Consider the following 21468-nt stretch of genomic DNA (forward strand, 5'->3'; position numbering starts at 1 on the left):
TCTCTCTTCCTGAGGGTATTTCATCCGTCTTTTTCATTTTGTTCCTAGGCCACTGGGGTAATTCAAGCATTTGGGAACTTATCAGTGAGTGCATACCATGTATGTCTTTCTGTGATTGTTTATCAGAATGATATTTTTTCCAACCATTTTAGGTTAAAGTCGTTGTTTTTGATAGCTGAGTAATTTCCATTGTGTGATGTACCACATTTTCTGTATCCATTCCTCTGTTGAAGGGCATTGGGAAGATATTTACATAGTGGCCGTGTTTTTTTTATATGTTGGGGCATCTTTTTTATGCCCAAGAGGTATAGCTGGATCCTCAGGCAGTTCAATCAATTTTCTGAGAAACCTCCAGGTTTCAGAATGGTTTACCAGTCACCAACAATGTGTTTCTGGATCCTCGCCAGCATTTTGGATGCCATTCTTTGAAATCTCAGGGTTGTTTTATGTTCCAATCTATTTGGAATTGTGTGGGCTTCTTGTATGTTTATAGGCATCTCTTTCTTTAGGTTAGTGAAGTTTTCTTCTATAATTTTGTTGAAGATATTTACTGGCCCTTTAAGTTGGGCGTTTTCACTCTCTTTTACAACTATTATCCTTAGGTTTCATCTTCACATTGTGTTCTGGATTTCTTGGATGTTTGAAGTAGGAGCTTTTTGTGTTTTATATCACCTTTGATGGTTGTGTCCATGTTTTCTATGGTATCTTCTAGCCCTGAGGTTCTTTCTTTTATCTCTTGTATTCTGTTGGTGATGCTTGCAGCTATGACTCCTGATCTCTTCCCTAGGTTTTCTATCTCCAGGGGTTGTCTCCCTTTGTGTTTTCTTTATTGTTTCTATTTCCATTTTTATATCTTTGATGATTTTTTTTAATTCCTTCCCCAGTTCGATTGGGTTTTCCTGTAATTCTTTAAGAAATTTTTCTCTTTCCTCTTCAAGACCTTTACTTGTTTACTTGTGTTGTCCTGTATTTCTTTTAGGTTGTTATTTATGTCCTTCTTAAAGTCCTCCTCATAATCATAAAATGTGATTTCAAGCCCAAATCTTGCTTTTCCAGTGTGTTTGGATATTCAGCATTTGTTTTTGTGGGAAAACTGGGTTCTGATGTTACCAAGTAGTCTTAGTTTCTGTTCCTTAGGTTCTTGAACTTGCCTCTTCCCAGCAGATGGTCTCTTGCTTGCTTGTCTTGCTGTCTATGACAGTAACTTGCCTCTTCAGTAGGCCTGTGTGTCAGCACTCCTTTACACTTGTTTTATTTCATCTGGATCTGGGAACAGAGCGCTGTAGAAGAGTTGGTCTTACCTCTGATCTCAGGTGTGTAGGTGCTCTTGGTGACTTGCTTTCAGCTCCTGGCATAAGCAGAAACCTGAAGGGTCCCGCCCCTGACTGCTCCTAGGTCCTTGTGTGCAGAGGGCACAGATGGCACTAGGCAGTTTCTTCTTGGGTCAGGAATATGGGCATAAAGTAGATGTCTCCTCTGAGTTCTTAGGATTGTCTGCTTTTTTGAGGGTCCAGATGTCTCGCCCAGGGGATTTGTGTGCAGGGAGCTGTGGGACTGGTTCAGTTCAGTTTCTGGTGTAGGTTCCTGCTGCTGACTATTCCTATATTCCTGTATCCAGAGGCCAATGTGCAGGCTCCTCTTGGGCCAGGAATGCAAGGAAAAGTTGGCAGAAGTGGAATTCTCCCCTGAGGGCTCAGGATTTTCCACACTTCTAGGATTTCAGCTCTCTTGAAAAATCCATTTTCAATGATAATAATCCAATACAATTATATGTGCCTTTTCAAAAGCAAAATATATCTCTCAGCTAGAAAGACAATCTGATCAAATTTTAAAGTGTTACTGGGTTTAAAGAAAAAGTGATACGAAATGAAATTTAGGTCTCTAACATTTGGAAGATGGCCAACATTGAAAATCTCACCTCAGACCTAGTTTTTCCAGAGAAAGTGATTATGCCACTATCCTGGATGAGTTTGCTAGAGAAATTTTCTAAAATTTCTGGATAAATTTATTCTATCCATCACATTTCAGCTTTCAGCATCCATTCTACAGAACATACTTGATTCTACCCATTATGCAATCTTCCATATTATATAATAGTTTTTGATGGGCTGGCAACATATCTCAGCATATTAAAGTATGCCAGAAAATCCTGATGACTTACTTACCCATAGAACCAACAGTGAAAGAAGGGAATCTACTTCCCAAATTTCTCTTGATGTCCACATACGCACTGTGCTACATGTACATTCCCACTCAGGGCTATACACATATATAAACGTATGCTGATAGTAAATAATAAGATAAATTGCCAACACATTAGGCTTTGCTCATAATAAAGGAAGTGTAAATTATTTTATTTATTCAATTTTACATCCCAATCACTGCCCCCCATAGCTCTTCTCCTCCCAGTCCCACCATTATGAATCATTCCTCCATTAATCCCTTATACATAAGATGAAGACATCCTTGAGTACCTCCCTTCTCTGGGACATCTGGCTACCGAAGATCTAGGTACAATCTCTCCCACTGAGGTAGTCCAATTATGGGAAGGGGATCTGGTGGCAGGCATCTGAATAAGAGACCCTTACCTCCAATTGCTTTGGGGCCCACATGAAGACTAAGCTCTACACAACTGCTACAAATGTGTATGAGACCTACATACAGCCTCTGCATGGTCTTTAGTTAGTAATTACATCTGTAAGCCTCCATGGGACCACATTAGTTGATTCTGTCCATTTTCGTGTGGTGTACTTGAACCTTCTTGCTCACTAAATTCTATGTTCCACTCTTCCACAATACTCCCTGAAAAATGCATGATGTTTGGCTGTGGGCCTCTGTATCTGTTGCAACTGCTGGATGAAGACTCTCTGAAAAGAGTTATGCTAGTGTCCTGTATGCAAGCATAGCAGAATATTATTAATAGCATCAAGGTTTGACTATGTAACATGGAGTAACTTTCCATGGTGAATCATGGACTGTCTATTCCCTCAATCTCTATACAATCATTGTCCCTGTGCATTTTGTAGGCAGGACAAAATTTGGATTTAAGTTTTTATGGATGGCTCGATGTCCCCTGCTCTCTACTGGAAGTCCCACCTAGCTACAGGTAGTAGCCAATTCAGTATCCGTGTCCCCTCTTGATTGGAGTATCACCTACAGTCACCCTTATAGACCTCCAGGAAACACTCCTGTGCCAGATCTCCAGTTATTCCCAGAGAAAAACCCATCAAATAAAATTTATGATTTATTTCCTAACTTTTATAACTATGATGATGTAGAATAAGGTAATCTCTCTGAGATAGAAGATATATTGGGTAGTGATGTTTCTTATATTTGTGAGGGCCAAGAGATCAAAGATACATACATAATACATATTTGTATGAATATAAATTAATAAAAAGAAATAAAGTGATATAATCATTATACAAATAAAAATGTAACACTTAGTAAGCTTGCCTGAGGAGTAATGAGATCTCTTAATTAGCCATATATGTTTCAATCTATATTAAATTATTGTTGAATAAGGAGATGATTTATATTTATATAAGTATACATTTATAATGCAAAAAATTATATAGTTATACATCTGCTACATTGAATATTGATTACATTTCAAAATGCGAAGAAATCACAAATATTCATAACTTTTTATTACTGCTTCAATTTGTCCACAACTTGAGATGTATAACTAGACTACCGGCTAATTAACAAATAAAGGAGAAACATGGCCCTCTGCACTAGCATTCTGTTTTCTCAAGTTATTTTAATTAGATCACACTAATCACCAGCCTTCCATGAGAATAGGATATTAATGATTTCAGAGTGGGTTAGAATAGAAGAAGGCACAAAACTTCATTTTCAGTTTGATAGTACCACCCATATTTTGGATCCTTTAATGAATTTTGTTCCTAAAGATTTTAATGAGGAGCTATTGGCTGAGACCTGTTATAAACTTTTTCTAAATAGGAAAAAAAAATCAACAGAAAAGTTTGATTATATTCTCTTTGTATGAGTTACAAAGAGGGGTGATTGGAATGTGAAGGACACAATATATTGAAATACTATACTTCTGGGTTAAAAACTTTGATATGGGTGAGTGTAGCCATCCCTCGACCAGGGGATCCTGCATATCAGCTAGAGCAGGTATCTACAAGATCTATCTCCTGCTTCTCTGTGCATTTCTTCTAAAGTCATCCGTGTTGGGTCCTGGGAGCCTCACATTTCGCTGACATGTAGAACCCTCTGGTGGTTATCCCCAGTTCCTGACCCTCTGTAATTCTCTCACATCTCCTCCTGATCCTGATGTTGCTACCCTTATTTCCTCCCCCTCCTTCCTCCTTACCTGGTTCATCTTTCCCTCTACCTCTCATAATTGTCCTGTTTGCCTTCAATGCAGACTGATGCATCCACACCCTGGTCTTCCTTCCTTCTACTCTTCATATATTCTGTAGGCTGTATTGCAGGCATTGTGGGCTTTTGGACTAATATTCACTTATTAGTGAATACATTCCATGTGTGTTGTTTTCTGACTGGGTTTCCACACTCAGGATGATATTTTCTAGTTCCATCCATTTGCCTATGAATTTCAAGAGGTCATTGTTTTTAATCACTGCATAGTACTCTATTTTGTATGCACCATTTTTTTTGTATCCATTGTTCTATTGAGGGATATCTGGATTCTTTCCAGTTTCTAGCTATTATAAATAAGGCTGGCATGAACATAGTTTAGCATGTGCCCATGTTATATTTTGGAGCATCTTTTGGACATCCTCCTATCTCAAAAATTTTAACCCAGAAATGTTCTGTCCAGAGGAAGAACAGGGACAAAATTGGAACAGATAATGAAAGAAGGGCCAACCAGTTACTGCTCCACCTGGGGATCTATCACATCAGCAGACACTAAACCCAAAACTCTTGCTGTGGTCAAGAGGTGCTTTCTGACAGAAACCTGATGTGGCAGTTACTTGGGAGGTTCTGCCAGCAACTGACCAATGCAGATGTGAATACTTGGAGACAACTGTCAGAAGGAGCTCAGAGAACCTGGAGGGGGAGCTGGCAGAAGCACTGGAAGAGCAGAGGGGGTTGCAGTCACTTTGGAAGAACCACATAGACTGACTTGACCACCCAGTTCTCCCAGAATCCAGACCACCAACCAAGGAGTGTATTTGGAGTGATCCATAGCTCCAGGTACATATGTAGTAGATGACGGTCTTTCCAGACAGCAATAGGAGGAGAGGTCCTGGTCCTGGGGAGGCTTGATGCCCCAGTGGAGAGGAATGCTTGAGTGGTGGGACAAGAGAGTATGGGTGAGTGAGAAAGCACTCTCATGAGGGAGCAAAAGGGAGGGGGAAGTGTGGATGTGGGATGCGGGACTGGTAGTGGGGCAACTGGGAAGTGAGGTATCATTTGAGATGTAAATGAATGGAATGATTAACAAAAATAAATAAAAATAAAAGAAATATCATATTAAACACATTTAAACACATCTTGGTAATATGCTTACGAGGACTGTCCCTTCAACCTATGTACATATTTCTACTACAAAAGGAACATGCCCATTAAGAAAGGAAGTGCTATCCTTCAATGCCTTTATAAGAAAGCAAGTTACTTTTGGCTATAATGTAATTTGTGCCTTATTTTTTATTTGAATAGTTACAATCATTACAAATACTCAGTAGGAATAATTTCTAAATTTTTTCTTTAATAGTACATATATTTAAGTGCACATTGTTCCATGTACATAGAATATAAAAGTTCATACAATTTAGACAGCTGTTATATAAAATACTAAATTTCAAAATGTGAAGTCAGAAATACTCATAATATTAGTTCCCTGAATTCCCCAAGACTTCATACAACATTATGTGTCAACTAAAAACTGAAGCAGAAGTATAGAGCCCTTTAATATCAAGGTTAATATTTATCAACATTTTCATAATAAATATTATAATTTATAAATTTTGATTTTATAATTTAATTCTACCTTTTTGTTTTTTTAATTTATTAATCATAATATCTGTTTATATTTCAGATGTTATCCCCCTTGGATTACATGCCATGTTGATTGGTATAATTTTGCTAATTGGTATATCATATCTATTTGAAAAGTCTGGGATAAATAAGACCCATTTTTGCATTATATAAAAAGTTCTATCCTATTTGTTTTCATTGTGTTATGTCTCTTTAATGTCAAATATCCTGAAAAATTGTCCTGCACCTTTTCTTCATTTAATGACACCTTCTTCACTAAAACTTCCCTTACAATACACATGCTTTAATATTATCCAAATCATTAAAATATCTGGCCCTATCTTATTATCAGTAATGTTCTGAAATATAATGCATGCCTAAACAATCTCCTCTCTGAAACACTCATTTTCTCTTATCCTGCCACAGTACCCACTATTTGTATTCGTTACAAATAGTCAGCATGCATATAGCTTCTATGTTCTGTTAATTAGTTATAGAAACACTGCTTTTGAATATAAAATGGCTTATTGGGTTCAGTTACTTGAATATTTGATCCGAATTGATGAAAGTATTTGGGAATGTACTGAAACCTGGGGGAGTAAGAGACTTGCTGAAGGTGATTGGTAAGTGTGGTCAAGCTTAGACATTTATAGCCAGAACCAACCTCCTGTTCACTCTCTGGATACAATGTTACTGCTCAATACTTGCATGGCTTTCCCAGCCTAAAGCCTTCTGTGTGCTGAATGATGTGATTAGCCCTTAGAAATATGAAGAGTAAGCCCTTCCTTTCAAAAAAAAATTCTGTCAGATATATTGTCGAGAGATAGATAGATAGATAGAGAGAGAGAGAGAGAGAGAGAGAGAGAGAGAGAGATGCATAAAACACTTTATCATAGATACCAGATGGAAAAGGTGAGTACTAAGCACAGATTTTTTTCATAAAACTAAAACATGTATGTAGAAAGTATACATCAAACTATAACATTTTATCTTGCTATCTTTTATCTTTGTTTTCACATTAACTCTGTACTTTCATTCTGGTAAGTCTCACATTTTCAAGGGTTAAATACAGGTTTTCTGTTAATATTAATATCTTTACCAATAGGAAGGTAAAGTACAATCGTGATTTCTAATCTATGAACTGGAATTAGGGTAAATAAGAATGATATTAACTGTTTGAAGGGAAAAGAAGTATCATGTGCCTCTATGCAAAAACTTGTGATAGCCATAAATAGTATTGGATGTTTAATAATTTAATCATATCTGAATTTTGGGTCTGATATAAAGTAAATGATTAACCTCATTTATTATTTTAAAGTTCTTGACAAATTGGCTGTAATTATTTTCTAATTCATGATAGATATATAGTCCCACCTGAAAACTCTGACAGGGACGAGGTTCACTAGAAAATGATTCAATTAGTTTTAATATAGAATAATAGTTCAGGTCTATTTCATCAGAATGAAGTGAGACCTTAGAATTTTGAGAATGTATTCATGGGCTTTAATATGTCATAAATTAAATTGTCTGGATATAATTATGCCAATTATTCTCACAATTATACTTCTTTACTATATGTACTACATATTTATGATGCTTTAAGAAATGATTTTGGTATCAGGTTATGCAGTAATAAAATTTAAATATGATCTGTGACAACATTTTAAAGACCACTAAAAGGCTCACTTTTATAACAGGATAAGTGATTTTAGCAGCATCCTTTGTGTCACCCTTCAAAGAACAGAGCTATGCTACTGTATTTCATTTCAAATTGCAGCTAGTTTGTAGAGAGTAGCATTACTATGAGAAAGTCACTATCATTCAGTCCTGCACAGTTGGGTTGCATAAATGCTACTTTTAATGATGTAATATTTCCTTTGTAAAATCATCTTGTATGGTGGATTAACTGATCATTAATTTCACCATAAAGGTATAATTTTTATATCTTAATATATTTTTCACCTAATCTAGTTTTGCAAGTGCAACAGCTGCTACTTCCCAAATAAGCTAAGATGGAACAACACTGTGTTCATTGATTTTTATTATTTCTTTTCTGTGACACATAAAACATAACTTTACATTTTTATTTCATTGTCATGCTAGAAGCGGTTGTTTTGTGTACAAGTAAACTCTTGACGTGCCAGAGTTCAACCTGTAGAGCAACTGGACCAAGTTGCATAACAGTTTGTTAATGGTTTATTGGCAATTTTTTGCACACTGCTAAAATGAAGCACTTGAAATTCAAGTCTCTTCATTCCTGTTTTTCCAATATTATTCATAATTAGAAACAGATTCTTCTACATATTTACCTCTTTACCACAAAGCAGCTACGCACTATGGCATTGGAATCTAAACTTCAACACTATGTCCTTCAGAAGCAACCATATTTCATCAGAGTAAACAAACATGTCCTTTCCAGTATTATCTTCTCCCTTTGTTAGAACAGCAAGGTAGAACAATCTAATTCCTAGTACTGTCTTATAAAATACTTTGCAAAAAATATTTCAATATTATTTTGATAGTTTCAAGAAGAATGATGTTGTGGTTTGCCCTGAAGTTATCTGTATTTTGATGCTAATTTCACTGCCCCAAGGACAGCTGCCTAGTCACATACTCAGGAATCAGGTGACTTCACCAGAACCTGCCCATTGAATTTGTAAATTACAGGTGAAGGGCAGGTACAGGATAGAAGGATGCCTGTCATTGGAGGAGAAGGAAGGATGGGCGGGAGAGAAATTTGAAGGAAGAGGAGGAGACTAGGACAGACAGAGGAGAGGGAGAGAAGCCATGGCAGGTGATGTTAAGATTCTGCTCTGTGTATTTACAGGTTGTTATTAATGTTCCTAAGGGAAGGATGGTACCGGGCTTTGTATGTTTAAGTGGGCAATTATAACTTACCAATTGGGTCAAAGGTTATTGTGTTGTGTGTTCTTTTATGTGAGGGTTTGAGTGTAGGAAAGTGTGTGGCGGCAAGAGACACTGGGCAGCCAAGCAGTTGGGATGTATTTCCGCCAAGATATCTAGCAGATATCTTGGGGCACCGCGGTGTGGACCAAGCAGGGTAAAAGAAAACAATACCTTTTTTATTTATTATATTTTACAACAACAGAATGAAACCAAAATAGGTCAATTACACTTGCACATGGAAGAGATATCTACACCCATATGAAATGCCCAATGATTGATTCAAAGGTAGACATTATTATTGTTGAATACTTAGACTTCTAAATTCACTGTTCAAAACTAATCAAATTCTTAAAGATCATTTAGCCTCAAAGTTTTAACCCTTAAATAAAAGTAATTGTTTTCTTTTTCAGAAATCAAGATTTTGAAAAGGAAGCATTGTTTTCTATTCACTGAAGAACTTGGGCTCGGATAAGGTAAAAACTTGGGTAATGTATCCTGGCACAGGAGGAAACTGGGGCTTGCAAATCAGTACTGCAACAACCATTACTGTCTTTGTTGATCTTTGTTTTTCTTCTTCATTGTACTTCATTCAAAAATAGGTAGGACACTTTGTATTGTATAATTATGTTTACATATTCTAGTTTACCACAGATCTAAGTGGAAATAAGTAGCATTGGAAACTAAATACACAAAAGCTTAAAGAAATAACAATTTTAGTATTAGACACATTTCCATTGGTGTAATAATTAGACTTATGGTTCAGCAGATGTAGGAATCTGTCATGGCTGGGATGTATGGCATTGAGGTGTAGGCATGGCAGAAGGAATAGCAAGGAGTTAGGACATCACTTCCAATGGATAAATGAAGAGAACTGTAAATAGAGATTGTGAATACCTAAAACCTATCCATAATACTTTCTCCAGCATGGTCACATCCCACAAGTCTCCATAAATCTATCATCAACTGGTGACCAAGTACTTAAATACCTGAGTCTATGGAGAACATTTGCACTTATATTGCTACACTATAGTTCCTGGACTCTATGCACCTCTGGCTTATACAGTAATATAAAATGCCCATATTCCTAATTCAAAAGCCTATGGAATGTTTCATAGCTTCAACCTTGCTTCGAAGTCCAGAGCCTCGCATCATTTGAAATTCAAAACAATTTATTTCTACGCCACTGTGTAAGAAACAAGCCACATATATACTTGCAACATATTGTGGTACAAAATCCTCATTTTTTCCATTTTGATATCTTTGTCTTTTTACTGGAAAATTTATTCCATTGATGTTGAGAAATATTGGTGACTAATGATTGTTAAGCCATCTTATCTTTTTGGTTGTTGTTGTGCGTGTGTGTCTGTGTATATGTTTGTGTCTGTGTAGTGTGTGTTTTTATGTGAATGTGTTTTTGTGAGTGTGTGTATATCTGTGTGCATGCACGTGTGTTTGTGTGTGTGTGTGTGTGTGTGTGTGTGTGTGTGAGTTCTCCTGAGTCCATTTTCTGTTACTTTAATAGTTACCCTATCAGGAAAACAATACAAGAGACAGATTAATTTTACCTCTCTTGCAGTTATGGATAACCTGTCATTCTTCTGGTTTGAGGTAATATTTCTGCCCTTCCTCAACCTTTGTACGGAAACATAAGTCCAGCATTCTTCCCTCATCAAACATGCTCTACCAACTCTCACGCTGTTAGTCTCTTTTTCCTTGATGGCTGTTTGCATGCACACACACACACACACACACACATATATAATATTTATGTAAAATAATATATAATTTTATATATAATGGATAAAAGTGTGTATATATAAGTGCATAAATCGGATGAGTCATTTTTGTTGTTTGTATATGGTTAGAAGATAAGTAAGTAATATATATTGTGGTAAGTAAAACTATCCTTCAATAATAATTAGTGAATTGCAATGCATATTATCAAATGAGTTATTATCAAACCCATGTAATTGTAGCTAAGATCTAATAGATAGAATGAATGAATGCTGATGTATATAAAGAGAGTTAGAACAGCTGAATGCAGTGTTTCTGAATGTATCCTATACTTGAGAAATGGAACATAGAGAACACTGATAATGACCTGTTAGTAGAAAAAATGGCAAAATTATGGAGTGTGTTATGCTATCTGAATGCTTTAATCAAGAGTAGTTCCTGTTCACCTCTTATTCTAGGTTGTTTTGCTGTAAATGTTTGGAATCCATTGGTATGAAATTGAAATGCTTCAATTTATGCTTTTCTTATCTCACATGATTTTTCCTCTTTGTTTTTATCTTCAAATACTTTCTTTCCTAGAGAACTTTTATGATCTGGGCGGCCTCATGAGTCATTTGGTAGAAGCAGTTTTTCTTGTATTTCTCCTTCTCTGTAATTCTCAGCATAACAATAGAATGCCATGAATATAAGTATTATGAAAAGGGCAGGAGATCCTCAGGGCAACTTGAACTTTATTCTTTCTCATGTTTGTAGAATATCTTTGGAAATAGCCCACTTTGATTGAATATGTATAATCATATGACTGTGGACAGTCAAGACTACATCTGACTCAGAAATTTTCTTGATTTGGAGGATGGGTTAATATAGACATAATACATACATATATATCCATATATATATATGGTAGATAGATAAATAGGTTGATATATTTGGATGTCTTTCTTTTTCTCTTGCTATAACTACATATACATTTATACACATATGGATATATACATGTATACATATACACACAAACACATACACACAAACACATATACACATGTACATACATATGTCAATATGTAAAGTACACACACATATGTACAAGTATGCATATATGTATATACACATTAACATATAAACACACATACACATATATACATATGTACACATTTACATGTGCACACCCATATACACACATATATCCATATATAAACATATATATACATATAGTCACATAAACATATTTACATTTGCAATCACATATACATATATAGATACATACATGTATACAAACTTATATACATATAAACATACATATAAACATACATGCATATATACATAACACATATACATACATATAGTCAGGTAAACATATATACACATACATATATGATGATGCATATATTGCTTGTACTATCTTTCATGACAAGTGCTTTATACTACAATTTTCAATTAATTTCATCTCTCTCTTTCTCTCTCATACATACACACACACACACACACACACACACACACACACGCACGCACACACAAGGACACACATACAGATATGCATACACATAGCAAATATAAGGGAAAGGACAATGCATAAGAAGAATGTATCTGATTTATTTTTATATATAGATGACTTTTCAAATACAGAATTAACTTTAACTCTTAGAAATTACTTTGATATTTCCACATCATTAGCCTTGAATCCAACACTCTAATTCAAATAAAACTGTTGTTAAAATACAGCACATAATATTTTTGCTTTCCTGAGCCTGTAAAAATTTGCAATTGTCGAAGCCTTGGGGACATAGCTACAAAATCTTATTACATTTTTCCTGTGGCCAAAGAAGAAGCCATCATTTCTGAAGTTATTTCAGTTAGTAATTGACTTTTAAGTATTTTGGCTATGTGATCCTTTAGTTGCTGGTATGACACAATATTTAGGAAACATTAGAATATTTCACAGAATTGACTACTCTTCAAAATTGGTTTTCTAAGTACTTCAATTGTTTAATATTTAAAGATAAATCTACATTTGACTGGAGAAATTAAAGCAACTTATACCTAAGACTGAAAATAGTCAAAATACTATCAGCAATTTTTTAAGGTTTCAATAAAATGTCATTAATATGTGGTATAATAAATTGTCACAGAATAAATTTACAATTAACATTATATAAAACAAGTTTCAAATGTAATAATATTGGCCTACATTTTTCATTTGCCTTATATTCATTTAAAGAAACATTTCAATCTCCTACATTGATATTCATAGTTTTGAATATGGGTCATTTCTTGCATTTTGAATAGGGGCAGCATTTCAATCCATCATATTCTATTCTGGTGTTTGGAGATTCGTTATGTGTAGGCATGCAAGGACTGTGCCAGAGGATACTTCTGCTGAAATGGGTGCAGAGAAAGATATAACAGTCTTGTTACATCATCCTCTTACTCTTTTTGGTTTTCATTCTTAGTCTTTCCCCCAACCTCCTCTCTCCGCCCCCAGATGCACACCCCCTATCTCCCCTCAGAAAAGAGCATGCCTCTCAGAGATATCATCTAATCACAGAATACAAAGCCACAATAAGACTAGGCACATACTAACTCAAGGATGAATAGAGCAGCTCAGTTGGAGAAATGGTGTCTCAAAAGAAGGCAAAAGAGTTAGACACAGCTCCTCTTCTCACTGTTAGGATTTCCACAAAACCACCAAACCACACAGTCATAATATATATGCAGAGGACTTGGGTCAGATATCAACAGGATCTCTGATCTCTGTGACCCCCCACCCCCATGTGTCCAAATAAGTTGATTCTGTGGGTGGTAAATTCCTGGTGAGTTCCTGACATCTCTGGATCCCCTTCCTCTGCAGGACTCCTCACAACTCCACCTCTTGTGTGGTATGGGAATCTGCATCGCTCCCATAAACTGCTTGTTAAAGTCACATTGGTCTCTTTAATGACCATTTTGCTAGGCTCCAGTCCCAGCAAGCAAACATGACAAAATGTAGGTAGTTTTTGTGACTTGGAAAGAAATTATGAACTTTTCAGTGCATACTAATATCTAAGGCTATGCGGCCATAACAAATCACTTCAAACTCATGGTTATATAGGCAACCCTGGTGAATATCAATGGATTAGGGGAAAATGAATAGTCAAACTAGAGGTTTATGGGGAGGAGGGTGTTGAAAGGATTACTAAGGAGGTCAGTGGCAAGATTAGTTACTTTCCAATGAGTGTGTAAGTAAATGGTCTCAAATCAAGCTTATTCCATAAAGAGCTATACTTTTAAATATTTTTACCTGAAATTCTAATATCTTCTTCCTTAAAATATCCTTAGAAATTCACAAGCAATTCCAAAGAGTATTCTGTGCTCAGTTTTATAGCCTTTACATAATGCAATTGATTTTCCTGTCTGCTTTTTCTCATTTTTCTACATTGTCAGTCATTTACTATGTTGGCTTTTCTGCGTAAGTTTAAATAAAAGAGTCTTCAGGGTTCCAAGTATTGTATAACTTCAATTACACTGATGGCATTACTTCATTCACTCCTATGTTAAGTGTCTTAATATTTTAACATTAACACATAATTGCATGTCAAATCTAGGTATCATTTTAAAGATCTAGCCATCTCCCTTTATGTAATTTCACTACCTGTAGTTCTTTTAGAAGTTGTGCTGTGCACATGTTGGCTCCATTCACTTTCAAGCAAGAAGTTTCATGTTCTCATCCTTATTCCTGTGTTTGCTTGGCGCTTTTTTCTGCAAAAAGTGTTTCTCACTAATATTACTTTTGCAGTCATCACACTGTTATGTTTTCTGAAATTCTCACATTCAATATATCCAGATGTTCCTAGATTATGATCTAATTTATTGAATGAAGGTCATACCTGATAGATGTTCTATGTTTTGCTTTGTAACTAGGAAATTACCTAAAACTTAATGGATTATCAATATTTGTTGAATGCACTAAAAATTGTTTCATGGTTATTACATTTTCCTTTTAATGAAAAGTGATTTTTTTAATGTAATCTGTCCTGATTGTGTGTTTCCCGTCTTTCTACTTCTTTTGTCTCCTTCCCACTTATCTCTTACATCTAAATCCAGGCCTTTTATGTGCTTTGTTAGAAAACCGACAGGCATCTATGGGATAATAACAAAGCAATAAAATAAAATAGAATAAGCTAAAACAAAATCTAAAACATCTGAATTGGGCAAAACAAACAAACATAAATAGAAAAAAAAAAAGAGCCCAAGAGAAGGCATAGAAAGTAGAACTCAATATTTCATGAATTCAAGAGTATCATAAAAACAGTGAACTAGAAACAATAATATATATGTGAAGGACTTACACGGTACAAAGAGAGAAGGAAAATATGTAAATAAAATGAAAATTAGAATAAAAAGAGATAAAATTTTAAGAAAATTAGGGCCCTGACACAATATTATGTGACAAGCTATTGCCATGAAATATCAAGTGTTAATAATATGAGAGTTAATTACCAAAATAATATTAAAAAGGCTTTGCAAATATTAAAGGAACCAATATTGAAAAAATTAGACTTTCAATCATAAAATGAACCAAATTACTATTTCAGGTAAATATCAACTCTATCAGTAAAGATAGAGTAAGACTATTTAAATTTAAGTGTTAGTATAACAATGATATCTTAGACTGAAACTAGTAAATGTATCAATTGCCAAGTTTAAAAGCTTAACAGTCACCCTAAGATGCAGGTCTTTCTGGTCTTTTATTGTTTCTCTGACTTTCAGTAAATGGAGAGCATTTCTGAAGTGTGTTGTTCTGTGATTAAACCCTGACTACACAAAAAAGAAAATAAGCAACTTTGGCCTGATGTGTAACTGAGTATTCATTAGAGAAAGTAGAAGAGAGACTGGTATCAATACAGTAAGGCAGACTTTGGAAACATGATGTTGTCTTTAGCTGCTCAAGCAATTGCTAATAGTCTTTTGGGTTGGTAAATTAAACCTGAATATTTCATTTTTCCCAGGATATTTTATATTGATGTAGCATAGTGAGCTCTCATAAATTAGATGCTGAGAAATCATTTGACAAAATTCAGTAATACTACTCTTGGGAATATACCTAAAAGATGTCCCACAGGGGATCATGTTCCACTCTTTTCATAGAGGTCATATTTGTGATAGCCAGAAGCTGGAAACAACAGAAGAATGGATGTGGAAAATGTTCTTCATTTACCCAATGGAATACTACTCTGCTATTAAGAATGAGGACATCCTGTGTTCTGCAGGCAAATGGATGGAAATAGAAAATATCTTCCTGAGTGAGGTAACTCAGATCCGTAATGATATGCGTGGTATATACTCATTAATAGGTGGATATTAAACAAAGACAAAAGTACAGAATACCCGAGATACAATACACAGAACTCAACAAGTTCAACAAGCTAAAGGGCCCATGTGAGAACGCTTCAATTCCACTTGGGAGGGAGAAGAAAGACATCAAAAGGGGGAGGGAGAGAGGTCTGTGAGAGGGAAAGGGAATGAGTTAGATGGGGAAGGAACAGAACTTTGGTACTGGTTGGGAGAAAAAGACTGAAGCCCTGACGTCCTACAGAAAGAATAGGAACAGGCAACCTCCGGGAGTACGAGGTTGGGGAGATCCTCCAGAATGTACGAGAGTCCTGGAAGGTGAGAGATTCTCAGCACTCAAAGGGAAGGACCTTAGATGAAATGGCCTACACTTGGGAGAGGAAATTTGTAGAGCCTTCCTCCAGCAGAAAGACAGGGCATCAAGTGTGGGGTTGCCATCCCACACTCAAAACTCTGACCCACAATGGTTGCTGTCTGAAAGAGCTGCAGGGACGGAAATGGAGAAGAGCCTGAAGGAAAAATGTCCAGTAATAGGCTGAAAGTAGGATCCAGCTCAAGGGGAGGCCCAAATGCTTTACACTATTACTGATGCTATAGAGTGCTCATAATAATAAGGGACCTTTCCTGACCGCCCTCTGAAAGACCCAACAAGCAGCTGAAAGAATCAGATGCAAATATTTGCATCCAACCAATGGACAGAAGCTGCTGACCACTGCAGTTGAATTAGAGAAGAGCTGGGGTAAGCTGAACAGGAGGGTGACCCTGTAGGAAGACCGGCAGTCTCAGTTAACCTGGACCCGGGGATCCCTCACATACTGGACCACCCACCAGGCATCATACACCAGCTGATATGAGCCCCCAACATATATATAGCAGAGGACTACTAGGTCTGGTCTGTCAGAAAAGATGCACATAAGTCTCAAGAGAGTGGAGGCCCCAGGGAGTTCAGAGGTCTGCTGGTATCAGGGTTGGGTGGTTTGGCGGATAGGGGATAGGGGGATGAGACATCCTGGGGGAGATGGGGTGGAAGTGGAGGTGGGGAGGAAGGTAAAACAATTGGAGAGTGGACTGTGAGAGGAATATAATTGGGAGTGTAACAAAATAAAAAAAATGTAAAAATAAATAAAACAAAAGCCATCATGAGCCACTTTGTTTACCAATTTACATAGAACAATTTTAGTTCTTCCTTATTTTATTCATTTTTAATTTCAGCGCTGTTGATCTATGAGTTGAACACAGACATATATTTCAGATCCAGGCTTTAAATTTTCAACTAGGCCAAATGTATTTATGTTAATTATCTCCAACAGCTTCATTCTATATTATCTTTGATTTCTGGGTAGTCTTCCCTCGAAACTCCAAATAGAGCATATTGCTGCTATCTAGACTGCTGTGCTAAAAAATAATGTCCCACCTGCAAATATGATTGTGTTACAGGAGTGTTAAGGTCCACATGCACATAAATACACACACACACACACACACACACACACACACACACACACGAAATATGTACTTCTAAATGTATATTAATTGTGTTTTTCTCTCTTCAATCATCCTTGGGTTATTCAGAATTATAAACTTGTATGTCAACCCCCCCCGGCACTTATATTCTATTATCTTTCCATATTGTGCTTCTTGCATTTTATTTCCTGTTTCCTGTGATGTGAGTAGCAGTCTGTGGAAATACCTGGAGTATAACCCCTTTCTGTTATAAATGAGCTTTAAAAGCACAGTCTGAGAAAATACACTGGTTCTTAAGGAGAAAAAAAGAATATAGATTTCACTCCCTTCAAACATATGATGAATGAACATCCTGAGCTTTTCCTGTAAGACAAATAACAGAGATGAGCCCACAGTGCAACTGCATCAAAGAGGCTACCACTCTTGACAAATGACTTCAGCGTTCACTGCATTAGCACTTACAATATTTAAAATATTTTCTTGAGCATAAACATATGCCTACCCTACAAGAACACCAAATACTGCTCTATGAACATACTTTTTTTAGCCCACAGATTAATGGTAGACATTTACAGTTCAGCTTCATAAGTTGTCTAACGAAAAACTGAACAAATTTTTATTATTGCTTGAAAAATGATTTTTTCTCTCAGAAACATGTGGAATCATAACCACATTTTACACAGAAATAAGATGGAGTATTTGAAAATTAGGTAGTGAACAGATACTTTTATTTGGTAGATAAAAATAGTCTTTTAGCCATTTTCCCTGGTTCGTTTATGTACTTTAATCATGTAATTATCACTTCAGAGTATAATTACAATGGAAGCACCATTTAAATAAAACAAACAAACCAAATTCTTCTTCATTATATCTTGTTACAGATTCCCCATGCTCAAAGCATTATTTATTATAACAATATTTCGGAAATACATGTCGAAACTTATCAAGTTAATGGATTTGATTTACAGAACATTTTATAAGATAAATAATAAAAAGCTAAGGGTTTACCTCTTTATTCGAAACCTGAAGGTTAATTGTTTTCTGTACCATCTTACGGCCTACTCATGCTTCTGTGTCTTCCAAGAGAATGGAAATTTCTGAAAGGAGTTGTGTGTCAAATACTGGTATAGACCATAATATGATACAATATACTGCTTGAAAATTGATGTAGGCAGCAAAATAATCATTAGTTTATATTTATTGCTTTTAGAAAAATTTCACTTCCTAATAAGCATTTCTGCATTTCCTTCCTAATGGATCAGGACGAAAATCAGCATTTGTATCTCTTATTTCTCTGAAATATATAAGATCTACTAAGTTGTTCCAATAGAAACATAGATAACAATTACATAGGGGTGTATATCACTATGAGAATGACACCAAGGTTTTAAAACCTGATTCAAGAAGATACCTTTCTGTTTCAGTAGGTTATTAAATGTGGGAAGGGAATGGTGAGGGCCTTCAGAAGAAAAAGGTTTATGCATACATTAAATAAGCTCTTACACTGGACTCACTAACGTCTGAGTCCAGAGGGCTGTGTTACAATAATAGATTTCCGGGACATGAGCGTCAATAAAAAGGGGTAGAAATAATTTTAAATACCAAATCATGTTTTTATGGTATTGACTATAATCATTAAACCTGTTTTACATCTTACTTTACATCACTAGCTTTTGCTTTTGCTAAAGGTCATGGTTAAAGTTCAAATTGTTTGGTCAGGGAAATTTTTAGTTTATTCCTTTTCACAGTTTCTTCTCTGGACATTTGTTCCTCCAATTTCTGGAGATTGTTTCTATCTTATTAACCACTTTTTGAGATTCTATACTCTGCTTAAAGTTCTTTTTGACTGACTCTCATTTGTACTGAATTATTGATACAGGATTTCTCTTTTCTCTTTCCTGTAACTAGCCAAATGTATTCTCATAGATTCATGTACCTTATGCAGGGAAGGACTCTAGAGAAGGTACTTCTCTTGGACTCCAGCTATATTATTTCTGGTTGCAGATATCTTGCAAAATTGGGTAAATTAAAGAAAGAATTTTCCCTAACTCAAACTACAGGATCCTATTTTGTAACATTCATTTAAAAACACAGTCCTATGCAAATTTCCTTTCTTCATGAGCAGACAATAATTTTGTGTGGCTGGTGATTGTATCTCGCATACAATCTCCCACTTCCTCTCATCATATGGTAGAAAGTGGTGTGACCATGCAGATTTAATTCTCAGAGAGATAATCAGAGCACGCAAAGACTTCAGGAGTTTCGTAGTTTTTGATATATATATATAGAGTGTGTGTGTGTGTGTGTTACATTGTTAATGACTTATTCCTGTGCAGATGAGTTAGGGCAAGCAATGCTGATTTATTTATCATTTTAACAGTAGCAGGGCTTTTCATATATTTATAAAAAGCTTTCTTGTTTTAATATTGGCAATCTGTTTTACATATGAAACTTACTGATTTAAATCCATTACGTTTGAATTATAATTTTGTACTGATTGTATACTATTGAAAAAAATAGGGTAATTTTTTTGTTTCTGCCTCTAATTCCTTCCCATGCTATATATCATGTATATATATATATATTTCTACATATACACACTATATAATTTATAGTCATATTATAGACCAATAAATATAAAGTTAATGACACAGGAAGTGTCTCTGTCATACAAGAAGATATGCACATAGCATATGTTAATATTAATATTAAATATCATCTATTCTGCAATCCCCTATCAAGCAATTATTTCACACGTCTCCCATGCATTGAAGTGTAGCCTCTTTAAATCATTTACTACATTCTACCAGTCTCTGAATTTGACATGAGCTAAAGCCTTATTATCTCAACTAACACAATTATATCGGATGAAAATTTCCTTTTAATTTTTCTAAATGGTACTGGGAGGCATATTTTTTCTGGTAAAAATATAAAAGCATTTAAGCATAAAATTGATAGTGGTATTACATGGACTAGCAAGTAAAAATATCAAGAATAAACATCTTCATGATATATAAAAATATAATTTAGATATTGTCATAGAAATTTGCTTTTACCTCCATATGTTATCATGTTTTAAATTCATGTACTCTCCATGAAATTTATTGTAAATTTTTCTTCTTGCACTAAGGTTAAATTATTTCTCAAATTTATTCCTATATGTACCAACTTCTGTTAGTATCTACAGAATGACTTGTATTTATAATATATACATTTATAGAATAATTTTATTAAGTTCTGTCTTATATCAAAATTGTAACAAGCTTTTATTCACTTTAATTACAATATAATACAATATTTTTGAAAAGTTTTATTTATACATGGTAATGGCAGGTATACATTGTAATTTTCATATGTTACAAATTTTATAGTTATTTTGTTATTAATATTAACATGATTAGTATGATAATTGTAATATCATATCTATATTTTGTCTTTACAAACACCTTATAGTGATTGCATTAGACACAGATTCACAAAAAGTAATCTCACTGAGTTATAATTGCCAACGTATTTAGGTGAATCAAGAGGAAGTGAGATGAGGCCTTAAAGTAGCCTAATAAATGTCCTTATATAAACAGAACTGTGAAATCTGGACATGCCACATGATGTTGAAGTCATAGACTGATGTTAAACAGCTGTAACATACGACAGTCTACATAATGACTGATGTTAAATTGGACTGAGTGCTTGGGTGAATTGATATGTAAGTAAAGCATCTGCAATGCAAGATGAGAATGCCCCTTTGTATTGAAGGTACAAAGAGAAGGTAAATGCAGATGCAGTTGTACATGTCTGAAACCCTCACATTGCCCAATTGTGAGAGGAGCAAGATGCTTGAGCCAATAGGACTGAGCAACTGGGGACTGTGTCAAACACACCAGAAAGTGTGGACTAATACTGGAGTTTGCTGTATTATTCCACCTGTGTCTTCTTGCACTCTATACTCAAAGAAACACATACAAACACACACACACACACACACACACACACACACACACACACACACATACATATATATATATATATATATATATATGCTTCATACATATATGCACACAATATTTA

Source organism: Rattus rattus, chromosome 3 (genome assembly GCF_011064425.1).
Source record: "Rattus rattus isolate New Zealand chromosome 3, Rrattus_CSIRO_v1, whole genome shotgun sequence".
Taxonomy (NCBI): Eukaryota; Metazoa; Chordata; class Mammalia; order Rodentia; family Muridae; genus Rattus; species Rattus rattus.